This window comes from Falco biarmicus, chromosome 1 (assembly GCF_023638135.1).
Source record: "Falco biarmicus isolate bFalBia1 chromosome 1, bFalBia1.pri, whole genome shotgun sequence".
Classification (NCBI taxonomy): Eukaryota; Metazoa; Chordata; class Aves; order Falconiformes; family Falconidae; genus Falco; species Falco biarmicus.
This window is the reverse complement of record NC_079288.1, coordinates 123172248-123184935: the sequence shown is the minus strand read 5'-3', so window position 1 is coordinate 123184935 and position 12688 is coordinate 123172248. Positions and strand designations below refer to the sequence as shown.

At 38.5% G+C, this 12688-nt stretch overlaps 1 long non-coding RNA gene across 24 annotated transcripts in view; it reads right to left on the bottom strand.

The window, feature by feature from the left end:
* The window catches only part of LOC130143604 (uncharacterized), a 35577-nt gene that overhangs the window by 4387 nt on the left and 18502 nt on the right, over nt 1-12688 (bottom strand). For 10 of the 24 annotated variants that reach the window (XR_008819783.1, XR_008819806.1, XR_008819790.1 and 7 more), the window contains 7 exons: nt 10872-10997; nt 10141-10299; nt 7891-8021; nt 6739-7306; nt 6217-6363; nt 4181-4630; nt 3306-3401 (listed from right to left, as the gene is read on the bottom strand). This is a non-coding gene — a long non-coding RNA (uncharacterized LOC130143604). Of the gene's footprint in view, nt 1-3181; nt 3402-4180; nt 4631-6216; nt 6364-6738; nt 7307-7890; nt 8022-10140; nt 10300-10871; nt 10998-12688 lie in introns of all 24 variants that reach the window. The other 14 variants (XR_008819785.1, XR_008819793.1, XR_008819787.1 and 11 more) reach the window with 14 other exon arrangements.

Genomic DNA, 12688 nt, shown 5'->3' with positions numbered 1-12688 from the left:
TACCGACATGCTAACAAGCAATTGAATTGTTAGTTGAACATACTGAGTTGTGTAAGTTAACTAGTAGAGCTGGAACATGAGATGCAAGATAATCTCGCTATTAAATGGCTTTTAGGAGAGTTTTAGAGATGTTTAGAAAATGGTAAATTACTTGGATTTCTGAGTGTCAGATTGCTGGAATTTGCATCGGTGCACTCTTCATATTAATTTTATAAAACTTGGAAATGTTGGTAATAATTTAAATCATACAGAACCATAGCATTGAGCATTTTCTAAATAAAAATGCATACTTTGGTTATGATTTTTCAATGCAGTAATCTAATCTAATGATAGTATACACTGGAGTGGCAAATTAATCCATGTTATGATTACATTTTATTCAGCAATAGAAGGTGAGAATAGTTTTGAGTCTTTCCCCTCTCATGCTATTTGTAGTAAACCACAAAGGTTTACTTCTGGGTGATTTTATGTAAAGAATGTTGCAATAAAATTTGTGGTTATCATACCAGAGCTGTTTTAAACCCGACTTCAGAAGACATACCTCCCCACTCCCAGATACGAGGTAAGTTAACAGATCTTACCTCACCTGATCAAGTAATCAGATTAGGTAAGTTAACAGAGCGTGTGTTCATTCTTACGCCCGTGCAGCAGTTGGCCCGGCCCTGCATGCTGTGGGGATTGTACTTAATGCATTAGCTGGTGAAGCTTTACAAGCCACAAGACTTGTCTTTCTGTAAACATGCTATGCACTTTTGAAACATGCTAAAGGATAAAATATGATGCTTCCTTGAAAAATGACATATTAAGTATTTAAATTTTTCTTTAAAGAAATCCTGAATGTTTTGCCACACGCTTGTGACTCTTGCCACAGAGAGAGAAGTGGTTTGGGGGAAGCAGGTCAGACATAAGTCTCGTATTTAATAAATTTTTTTTCCTAACGCCTCTCTCTTGTATTTAATAACTTCTCATCTGTACTTGCTGGCATGAGGTACAACAGCAGAGAAGAAAGCACCCACGGATTTCAAAGGCTTGACTTTGTGGAGTGCACCAGAGTGACTGAACTGCGGCTTCAGTAACTGCCTACTGTAAAAGCCTGTTAAAACTTATGAAAATTAAATGAAGTGGAGAGACATTTAAAACTTCCCTTAATAATTCCAATCATGCAAGTCTCCTTCACAGAAGGAACATCCTGACTGTAACCAGAAACATTTCTGCATCTGTTCTGTCTCTGGATGAATCATTAAAAAAACCCAACAATTCAATCCTGGTATTTTGGAATACAGGAATTCTGTCTTTGAGACAGAAGTTTATTCAAAAAACTCATTAGGGAAAAAGTTGTTATTAAATTAAGATCATGTTGGTATGCTTGCCGAAACAACAGATCATTTGTTAAGCTCCTTCCTGAGCCTTATGGCTGAACTAAATCTGCACATAAAGATATGTAAAATATGCCCAGATTATAGTCCTAGTTTTCCTTCTCACTAAATTAAGCGTGGCTTTTAAATGGAATTATCTGATGAATACAAAAATGACATACTTCCATTCAATTCTGTGTAGCTGAAGCAAAGGTCTTCAGGCTGACTGTGCTTTCAACCACCTTTTATTTTGCCACTGATACTATTTTCTAACAGCTTGTGCCTTTCCTCTCTGCCCGTTCCTCCAAAGGTGTTGTGCAAACACTCTCTTCAGCAGATGCTTCATCTCCTATTCAACAGCCTGAATAACTGATAAGACCAAGCTGCAATTTTCAGTTGTGGGTTTGGCAAAATAGGGAATCTGCACAAAGCAGGTTCTGTCTCTCTGCAAAAGCTGCCTCTATTAAAAAAAAATTTGGAAAAGCCATGACTACATAATGAGGTTGAAACTGTTTGGTTTTGCCTTGCATAGCAAAACTGAGGAGCGACACTGGGTACAAGCTCCTGCTCTAAAGCCAGTCATGCAAACGCTGACTAATGAGGTGGCACTAACCTCATTCCTGTAAGATACTGCTTGTGTTTTCAGCAAAATAATACCCAAGTTTCTACTGAAGGTTTTAAGTGCATCAATTGAAAGCATCTAAGGTATCCCTAGTTACAGTCGTCTAACTCAAGGCTCAAAACTATGGCTGATCTGCTGGATCAGGGTTCTTAACGATCCATGGGAAGTAACTGAAGCAGTAACTGTGGTATTGCTATTTCTGCCATGCTTTTTGAGCCAGTAGGAAGATACACTACTTAACAGAGGTATTATGAGTTTCAGTTGAAGATGGTGCCGATCTAAACAACTCCATTAAAACAGACTGTATAATAGCTTTGGCATAGTTTTATGTCAGTGTATCCGTTCAAGCAGATCTCTGTTTAAACCTTAAATAAAACCCGTTAGAGATCACCACGTATGCTGTTAGTCTTGGAAAAACCATGACGCAGCACAACTACAGAGGCTGACTGGACTTCGAACAGCTCTAAATAAGTGGCAAGCAGAGCTGCTCTTGGTCGTGCAAGCCTTAGAATCTTCTAAGTCTTATTTTTGTACTTATACAGACACTGGAATCCTGTCACCTTATACTGGAATCTCACAGGGTGGTTGGGGATGGCTGGCTGCCTTCGTGACTAAATTTTCCCTAGATCCCTTTATTTTGTTTGATGCTTGTGCTTCTGAATTGTACCTTCTTCAGCCTAGAGTCTCCCTGTGTGGTTTGTGTCACTGTGATTGGCGACACATTCTACTCGAGTGGAATGGTCATCATCTACTTCAGCCGGGAAAAAGAGTGGGCCATTCACAAATAGTCATACTTAAAACCTGAGTCCCATGTCAAGAAAGTGCTGCTTAATAAAGATGACACGTGAGAAAGCCGAATCTCAAACGAATCATGCAACTCTTTTACTAATGACTGCTCAGCATTCCTGCTCATTTCCAGTTAAGAAGATCAGAACATGTAAGCAGAAACTAATATATCTGCCATTCTAAACCATCGGTTATCTGTCATTTGTCTTATTTCTTAAGGCAGCAAAAACCTGGCAAAGATGTCCAACCGTAGTTTTATCATACTTAGTGAAAGGATGCAAGTGGGTGGAAAAAAATGATGTATGAGGCATTTTGTTTGAAAATATAACTCCAAGTAATTTTGACAAACATTATAAATCCTTGACTTACCAGCAGAAGCACAAAATCTCTTAACTTACTCTTTGCATTTCATGGTTACCTTATCAGCATTAGCCAGCTTCCTCCTTTTTCCTTTCTGAGTAAGTGATTCGGTAGAGGGACTTCATGATTGTGGAGTATTACATTCATGTAATAACAAAAGAGGAACATATTCAGGAGTTTACCCATCTTTCCATCATGACTCCAAACCCGATTCTACTGGCATCATCTGTAACTGCCAAGCAGTACACATATGGCTCATTTTTCAATAATTTTTAAACCTAAAATGTAAAAAAAAAAATAGTAATTTTAAGTATTTGTCAGATAAACACCTCTGCTTTTAATTTGACATTAGTCTTAATGAATAGGACTGTAATGATTATTTTAGTACGATAATTAATGACAATAAACCCCCCCTAGGATTTGAAGAGAGTATCATGTCACTAATTCTGTGCCGTTGCAAAAAAACCCCACATCTTGTGAGACGAACAGATAGGGATGCTGGTTTAAGACCTGCTAAATTATTATATGCTATTCAGTTTTGGACACCACACTTAAGGGTGGAGGGAGTTCAAATAAGTTACAAGGTAGAGAAGAAGTGTAGAAGACAATGACTTCTAATGAAAAATAGAACAAAGCCTAGAAACAAAAGGACTGAAGTCAGTAGTCCTCAGTAATGCGAAAGTTTTTGCTTCCAAGAGGAAAGGGACAATCTGTCTAAGTGAAAAGGACAATCATTAATGTCCTTCAGATGGAGCACTGAAAGTTTAAATAAGACACTAGGGAGAAAACAAAACAAAAAAAAGAACTGTCCAACCGTAATGACAGTGAAGCCCTGGAATATATTACTTTGGAAAGTAAAGATCTCCGGTGATGAAGATGCTACAAGACAGGCTAGACAATCATGTCAGCATCAGTTTAATTATAACTGATCCTGCCCTTGGGCAGGGGAAATGGATTGGATCAGCAGTTCTTGAGCTGTGGGAAGGCACTGACATATCCTTGGAGGCTCAGACAAAGCTCTAGGAGAATTTAATCTGAGATTTTTCCTTCTTCCTACCTTTTCTCCTGAAAGTTCTTTCTGAAAATCGTTTGAAGAGTGTAGTATTTACTCTCAGCCAGCAGGACAGGAGGGAGAGCAGAGCCATCAGATCCACCCTACCTAAGGGCACACGCTGAGCATCGCCGGTGGCCAGCGGGGTGGACACTCGTTGCATGTTCTGTGCGTTCCCCTGGCAAAAGTGAGCTGAACTGAGTTGAAGGTTATGCTACCACAGATGCACGAAGTCCATGGGGAAAGCTGACTGTTCTCTTCCCAGCAAAATCCGGATCCACAACTCAGGCACGTTTAAAAGCACAGGATGTGATGAATGGCCCAGTCACCCAGGGCATTGAGACTAGGATCAGGGAGAGGAAGGTTTTAATGATACCTGGCGATTCAGGTGACGGCTGCAGAACACAGCTACCCAGGGACAGGATTCTAGCTGTTGTACAGAAGTACCACCGATTTCTGGAAGTGAAAATAGGGATGTTGGGATATATGAAGGGCCTATCCTACTACAGTAGAAAGACAGGCCCAATAATAATAAATTTCAGTACTGTTGAAATAATTGATCTCCTAAATGGACTTCCAGCTCTGCTTTCTAATTGTTGCATATGTAATTAATTCATTAAAAAATTTGTATTTTCCACACTTATAGAAAATTTGATAGATATTTAGGTATTTTAAGCAGCAAACCTTGATACTATACTTTGGTTCCTACCTATTGAAGAAACGCTAGAATATTTCACAGTATTTTCTTCGGTAAGTGTTAATTTTTAGCGGAAGGGACTGGCAAAATGAGTACATGAATTTTTAGCGACTATAGAACATATTCAGTAAGTAATCCTTACGGTGCTGATCATTTCTGAGTAGTTTTCATGCAAATATTCACGATCCAAACCCTTGGTTATTTTTATAAATACCACATCTAGCAGTCACTTTTCAACATGAAAAGTGCATTTAAGCTTACAAAAAAAAATATCTGCCCTTCTGGTTTCTAAATTCCACAGTTTGATATAGTCAGTTTTTTCTTCTTCAGTGTCGCTGGGAAGCACCAGATAGTGGCCAATGTAGGTCAAGGCAGAAGTGTATAGAAAGATTATGGATGCGCTGGCTTCAAGATGACTGAGCTGGCACAGGGCTTGCAAACTGATCTCAGGGAGATGGTGCGTGTGACGTGAACACGCTGTGACCTAGGGAGCAGGAGATCATCTGGCAAGTCAGTCACAAGCTCAAGAACTTTTCTGCAGATATATGTCAGCACTTTTTTGTCTCATTTATATCTAGTTAAAAATATGTATGTTTTTCTCAGTTTTAGCGTATTTATGTATATAAGTAGCTGAGTGGCATTTTTGTTGGTCAATGAACTATAAAAACCAAATGGACCTCTAGGCATAGGTCCTTCCATATGGACATATAAATTATTGTACATGTACATATATGCACTTGTAATAACTTCTCCAGCTGATCTGTCTGTTGATCTGATGCAGTGATGACTGAGAAGATCAAGGTAAATCATGTCAAACGAACACAAGGCTGAGTCTATCTACAGTAAGTCAGATGGGAAACTGTTCATAGTAAAGCCAAACACAGCCCACCAGTGATACTTTATACATGCAGATGACAGTAAATAGCAAAGATTATTAATAGACTTTGCAAACTTGTGAAAAAATGAATTCTAGTTACAACACAATGAAACTGTAGAATTCTTACTACAATTTAAGATTCGGTCTTTAGGAAGAAAAAATTATTGATTAAAAAAATAAATCATCAGTGTAAATTAAGCAATCAAAAGGTGGATTTAATTATGATTATGATCCCAGAACACTTACCTATTTGAGACCTTCCTGGTACCAGATCATAATGGAAACTATGGAGTGAAAACTTGATGGAAATAAGTGACATAATTTCAAAAAAAGGAATACAAAGTAGAACAAAATAGCTTCTTGGCATTCTAACAGTCATTACATAACATATCCATCAGTAAGCAGAACAGTATTTTAAGATTTGAGAGAAACTGTATAAACATGATACATTAAGATGTTGTTTCTCACCTTTTCATCTCCACTAAGCAAGTACTGAGCAATGGCATTATGTTTTTCACTAGTAAGTTCCTTTTTTTCTATTTCTTGTTTCACCTTCTTCTCCAGTCTCCTTCTCCGCCTTAGTTTCCTTGCACCTTTCCCATGGAGTCCAAAGTTCTGAAAAAATATTAAACGTTAATATTTGTCACCTGCTCCAACCTTTTGATTACATTCATTTGTTCACAATTCATAATTCACAATTACAAAGCAAAACTCCTCAGCAGGAAGGATGCACGATTTACCTAATGGGTGGTCACTACAGTTCTAAGGCTTCTGGAAAACCTGCTTCCTTCTCATCTTTTGTATATTGTAAGCAGGTGGTGATAGACTGCACCTTAAATAACTACTGTACAAATACAGTTATTTATTATATGCAATGGTGGGTTCAAGGTAAATTCCTTGCACTTACTCAGAAGACAAAATAGGCTGTCTGCAACTCCAGACTTTAAGAGGTGAATGGGAAGTAGTGAAGAAAACTGTCAGCGTGCTTACCTTCCATTCACCCAGAACTGCCTGGCCAGTGGACAAAACTTAGGGGTTACAGATGGAAAAAAAGACTGGAAACCACTGGTTTAGACCAATGTCTAGAGAGATAGTAATGCTGCTTAAATAGCATTTAAGTGAGCAGAGTCACAGTTCCTCCTTCCCACTTCTGAGGCAGCTACAGTCACTAATTCTTGCAGCTGAAGGAATGTAATAATTGTACATCAGTCTCGTCTGCGTCTTTTTGATCTCCCCACTTGAAGACAAGGACGCTCTGGCTTTAAGGAAGGTGACAATGACCTCATTTATTTATTCCAATAATTTGTATTTCAGCGCAAATCCATGGCCTGCACAACCACTGTTTCAGCTCCAGCTCTGCAGCGCTACAGAAGTCAAAGTTGTCACCTGTTGCTCCCTTGCTCATTCTCCTTTCGGGTGAAGCCTTTGGTACAGGTCCCTGGTGGCCTTTGACAGAAGATGGCCTGCCAGAATAGGTTGCTCAGGAGTTTTCTTTGTATTTCAGCTCAGCCAACCCTTTACAAATGCAGCCTCTAAATTCCCAGTGACAAAGAGGTCCCTGGCAAAACATCAGAATTCTTTGATATCACATGAACCATGTTCTGGGAACAGCACCAAAAGATCTTATCCAAACATTTCTCACAGATCTCACAAATGCTAGGGAAAACCAACCCAGTCCAACAGGCACAGGGAAGAACGAGTTGCATCTTTCTGCTCCAGTGAAGTTTTCATTATGGTTAGAGGGTTTTATGCCCAGAAATTGATGACTTTTGTCTTCCTTCATTTCTGGAAAAGGAAGCCTTATCTCACAGTTTGGGTCCCACAGTAGCTTTGAAACTAGTAAGTACAGCTGAGCTGAACCGGACTTAAAGTTTCCACTCAGATACACAATATACTGTAAAGAATTGCTTATTTTCAGATTTTAACTTTATTTAGAGACACCTCCGTGAGTATCTGATGGGTTTTAAGAGAATGCCCTTTATGCTAATGACTATTGTGACTCAAGAAAATTAGAAATTTAAGATGGTTGAACAATCACTCTATTTAAAAGTATTTAGCCGTTAGTTGTACAGAGCATGAGCATATGATTTGTTCTATATGTAAAAATCTGTGGATGATGCAGTCGGGGCCAGAGACACTTACCCATTCTCAGGGAGGCCAAGCAGTAGCCTTTCCTTATGGAACCTGTACTCTTTACTTTGGCAAGGAACAGTGTAAAGACCTGACTGTTTCTTCACATACTTCTTTTTCCAAAGGTTGTAAGATAACAGAGTCTGGTAAAAATATATATATAAAAAAAACCCACCAGCTTGCCTGCTTTGTGCAATTAATTATCTAAGTAAATGTCTTGTTTAATTAGGTTTTACAGAAATGTTAAAAAAATCCATGAGCATGCATACACCCCAAATATACTTTCTGAATAAATTTGCATTTAGTAACTGAAAAATGAGTGTCAAGAGAATCTGGAAGAGAGGCCAATCCCTCGTTTATAAAGACAAATAATTTTGTATCCCTCCCCAGCACAATTTCAGTGTTTTCCACAAGTCCTTTTTCCATTCTAACAACATGGCATTTTGATTTTACTATGTTCCATGCTGTAATCACTCCAGCACTGACAGTCCTGCATACAATGCTATCTCCAAGACAAAAAAACCCCCAAACACTCATCCATCTATGTCTAGCAGGTATTCTGCCTACATTGTTGTCCCTCTTTATGTTTTAAAGTTTGAAGTGGCTTGGTTTATGAATCTTCTGAACAATCCCATGGACACTGATCTCCAGTTCCCCAACAGAGATATAGATGTACCCAGTCGCAATGTAGGGCTGAAATCCTGGCCTCACTGAAACCAGTGGGAATCAGGAGTTCACTTCTGGAGTTCTGAGCTTTTGTCATTAAAACCAATTATTTTTCTTCAGGTTTTTTTTGCTACAGTTTGCCTGAGACGTTCTAAAAAAGTCTCCATATCAAGGTGTTGCAAGGATGAGTCCTTTGGCTAACTCTTTAAGTTCAACTTGGTTTTAACTGGGTGATGGCAGCAGTGCTCAGCATTGTGTTCATTTACGTTAGTTCTGAACCTTTGCAATGTGTAAACTACTTCAGAAACAGGCAAGGCAATTCAGGCACTAATTACAGAAATTAGTATATTTTGTCTGTTCTTTTTGGCATAACCACTTTTTAAAGGTTTCAGTCATATTTTCAAATGCAACTTTGTGCCTGTCATGTTGTCTTTCTGCTACCTGCCCTAATCTGAAAGAAAGGGAACGTTTAAACATCAAACACCCCTGTATTTTGAAATTGCCTGTAACAATTCTTTGTAGCTACAATGTCTCAAATTCCATTTGGGTTTTTTCCCCTTGTTTGTAGTAACAGTCAAAAACCAGTCATAGATCTGTGCAGCCAAGTTCCACATTTGAAGGTAGTTCCCTCTACCACAAAAGGCTAAACAAAGAAGTTCAGGACAACCACCTATATATTTAAGGTTAAATTGGAAAAAAAAAAAACAACCCACAAAAGAAAGGAAAAAAAGCATCTGCAGCACAGGAATAGAATATTCTGCAATTAACACGTGTCTGTGGTTGTTCTACCAGGACTATCTTATAAGGTTGCTTGAAATGTTCTACCTGAATTTTGCTGTCCACCTATTTGGTAAGTACACAAAGATCAGGTACACGAATGTCTGCATTGGTGAACATTTCACTTTCTAAGTGAAATACAGGGTTCTGACCACTATGTATGAAACCTGATGTGATCTGGCTTACAAAGAATGTAGAAATTAGCAGAATTTTCTCTCCGCAACTGTTTTAGCACAGCTGTGTTCAGAAGGAATGTTTCTTTTCCTGAGCTAAGATGCACAGGATTTAAGGACTTGGGACATTTTTTAGAACAAGCCATTGTTTGACTTTAATGCCATCAAATACATGTTTGAATCTCGTATTATTTACAAGAAGATATAAAATGTATATGCAATTATAGATCTTTGATAGTAGTATTCAGTTTACCGATAAAGTATTGAGATAGCAACAGAAGCTTGAATTCAGCACTAAGAATCTTATCTTTGGTTTCCAGAATGTGGAGATTTTTAGGATTAGAGAGTACATTTTAGTGATAAGGAGTAATCATAAATTAAGTTCCAGAGGTTAAATTTTCTTAAAGTTCCACAAAATTCATATGAAATTTGGTTTAGATCTTTTGTATTCTCACAAGAGTGGATACACTTGTTCATCACTTAAGCCCGTCTCCTTTGTCACATTGTTGATTTCAGAGCACTCAGGTCACTTGGTATTCGTTTTTTTAACCGTTACATGGCACGCCACTTGTCATTGCAATCCTGTTACAGATGTTCACGTGAAACAGTAGGAACTTAAATAATAGAAAAAGTAGAAACCACTCACCTCCAAGACAAACTGAAGGTAACTTTGCCACAAGCTTGTGGTCTTTGCATTCCAGAGTATTATCTCAGTGGTATTCGTATCTGGAATACAGCTGAATGACACAAGATGATAGCCCAGATGATTAATGAAGCAGGTGCAAATAAAGTAATTGCTGCAACCCTGAAAAGCATGAGAGCAGGCAAAGGTGCTAACATTAAAAATTTCTGCTTGCATAATAGCCTGCTGCAAGGAACAGCCTGTTCGTAGCAAGAGGTTTCTATAGGCCACTACAGGCACTTTTAAAAGTGCAATTTTTTTAAAACTGCAACGCTATCTGAAAAGAAAATGTGCTCTCTCAAGAATATTTTAGGGTTAAAATCACCTCAGTGTAAAGCAAGGACAGCCCTGCTGACCCTTTCGAAAGTAACGGAATAACACAGAAGCTGCTCTTGGATTAGCTGCCAGGCATGATAGGATGCGGGTACCAGAATCTGGAAGGTTTAACGGAGGCATGAGAGTGCTGAAACGTTCTGCCTTCAGATGGAACACAGCTAAGTGAGAAAGGTAGGGGTAAACCCCCAGATTTTTAGGAGGAATTTGGCAGCTAAAGTTGCTGGAAGGCTGCCAGCATGATTTTCAAAAACTCCAAAAGATGCTCTTAAAGACCTCACAGGCCACCCACCTATTTTAAAAAATTGGGCACAACTTCCTTTTCGGGAGAAGCAAGAATATAATTCCTAAACATTCATTACCTAAAGATCACAAGGAAGTAGTCGTTAGTTACAGCTTCACCCTGAACAGCAGACACAGAGTCTCGGCATATCAGCTTAACAACCACATCTTTGCTAGCACTGAACGCCATGGCTTCTTTTCTATTCCTGTACAAAAGAAGAGTCAATTAAAAGAGAAAACATACCTGCAGCCTTATTCTGTCATACTACTGAATAAAACCTGAAGAATAAGCGCATGTACAAGGAAGACTGAATCATTACCAGATGTATATGCACAACCCGGTGCAAGAGGTATGTAACAACATCAGGTCTATACTGTCAGAATCAAGTAGATGAGCAAGGTACAGAATAAAGCCCAGATGCTCCAATGCAGCCCAGTTCAGACTTTTTATACCAACTATGACACAACTGGGAGTGGAAGGATTGGAAGGGCAATCCTGGTGCTCTGGCAGTGACAGTTCGGGAATAAAAAGGCTATCAGATTGTCAAATATGCGAGTTAACTGCACATTTTAATGCTATAAGAGATTGTCCCATACAGTCGTTGGGACTTCTAATGTGATTTGATTTTTCTTCTTTTGGAATATTTTCAGATCTGAATCTACGCTGAATCTATATGCAGCATACATTATGATTTGTTGTGCTCCCAATGTCATTACCATCTGCAAATCTAGCTTTTAAACCCTTCAGACATACCAGTGATAAAATAGGGGACTGACTTTGGATGATGCACTTTATCATCTATTTTATGCACGGCCTATTGCTTCCTTCTTCTTTCATCAGTTTTCTTTCTAACACTTGTCTCAACTCCTTGCAGCTGGATTTGCCTTTAGAAACTATTTCTGGTTTTGATACAGGATATTGCCAGTGCCATTTGAAAATCAAATTAATGTGAGTGCCAGACACTGGACTTCTCCTAAGCCTTACCATTCAAATCCTGTCAAACATACTAGGTAATGATGACTATCCTTCCCTACCATTACATGCTATAGAAGGGGACTAGTCACCCTTAGAAAACCTATCATTTTTTTACATGGCTGCAATATTTACACAGAGCAAAGATGAATAACGAACTCCCAGCTGATACTGGGAGTAAGACACCAACTGGGAGAACACTCCTGCATTTCACTGGCATAAATCTTCTTCTCAGAAATTCCAGTATGACAACCTCAACAAACACTGCGCAAAGCTGCATGCTGGACTGGTGTTATCAAACCAGGAAAGAATGCCCTTCAACTTATGTTTGAAAGAAGTACTTGAGCAGCAGTTTGTTAGTAGAAGTTATAGCAGGTTGTTGAAAGGATGAGGGAATTCATGCCTGCAAAATGAGCCCTTAGGATTAATCCCTTATAACATTTGGATTTGCATCATATAATGACAATACATCAAATATATAACAATGGAGTAAATATAAAGAAATTATTAACAGACCTGATCTTCACAAAAATGTAATGATGGAAGGCTGACATTTAGTTGAGTTATGAAGAGGAATTTTTTAACCCTAAATTCTCACTGGTGAAAAATACTTCTTAATACTCTATAAGCACATAGAATATAATCTTTCACTGAAATTCTTGATGTAAGTTTGGAGCAATCCCTGTGTAAAGGAGTATCTGCTGAAGAAATGTGTATTTCATGCAGCAACTGGCATGATCAAAACCCTGAAATAATAAAAATAAGCATAGATTCAGACATAGAGCTAAGTAAGACTTCCCGAGTATGCAGCTGGCATACGTTCCTTTCCCTTTCCTGACTTCAGCACGAAGTATGAGGCAATAAAATTTTGAGGGAAGGGAAATCAAATGTGAAAACAGGGAAAATGAAAGTGTTACCCCCACA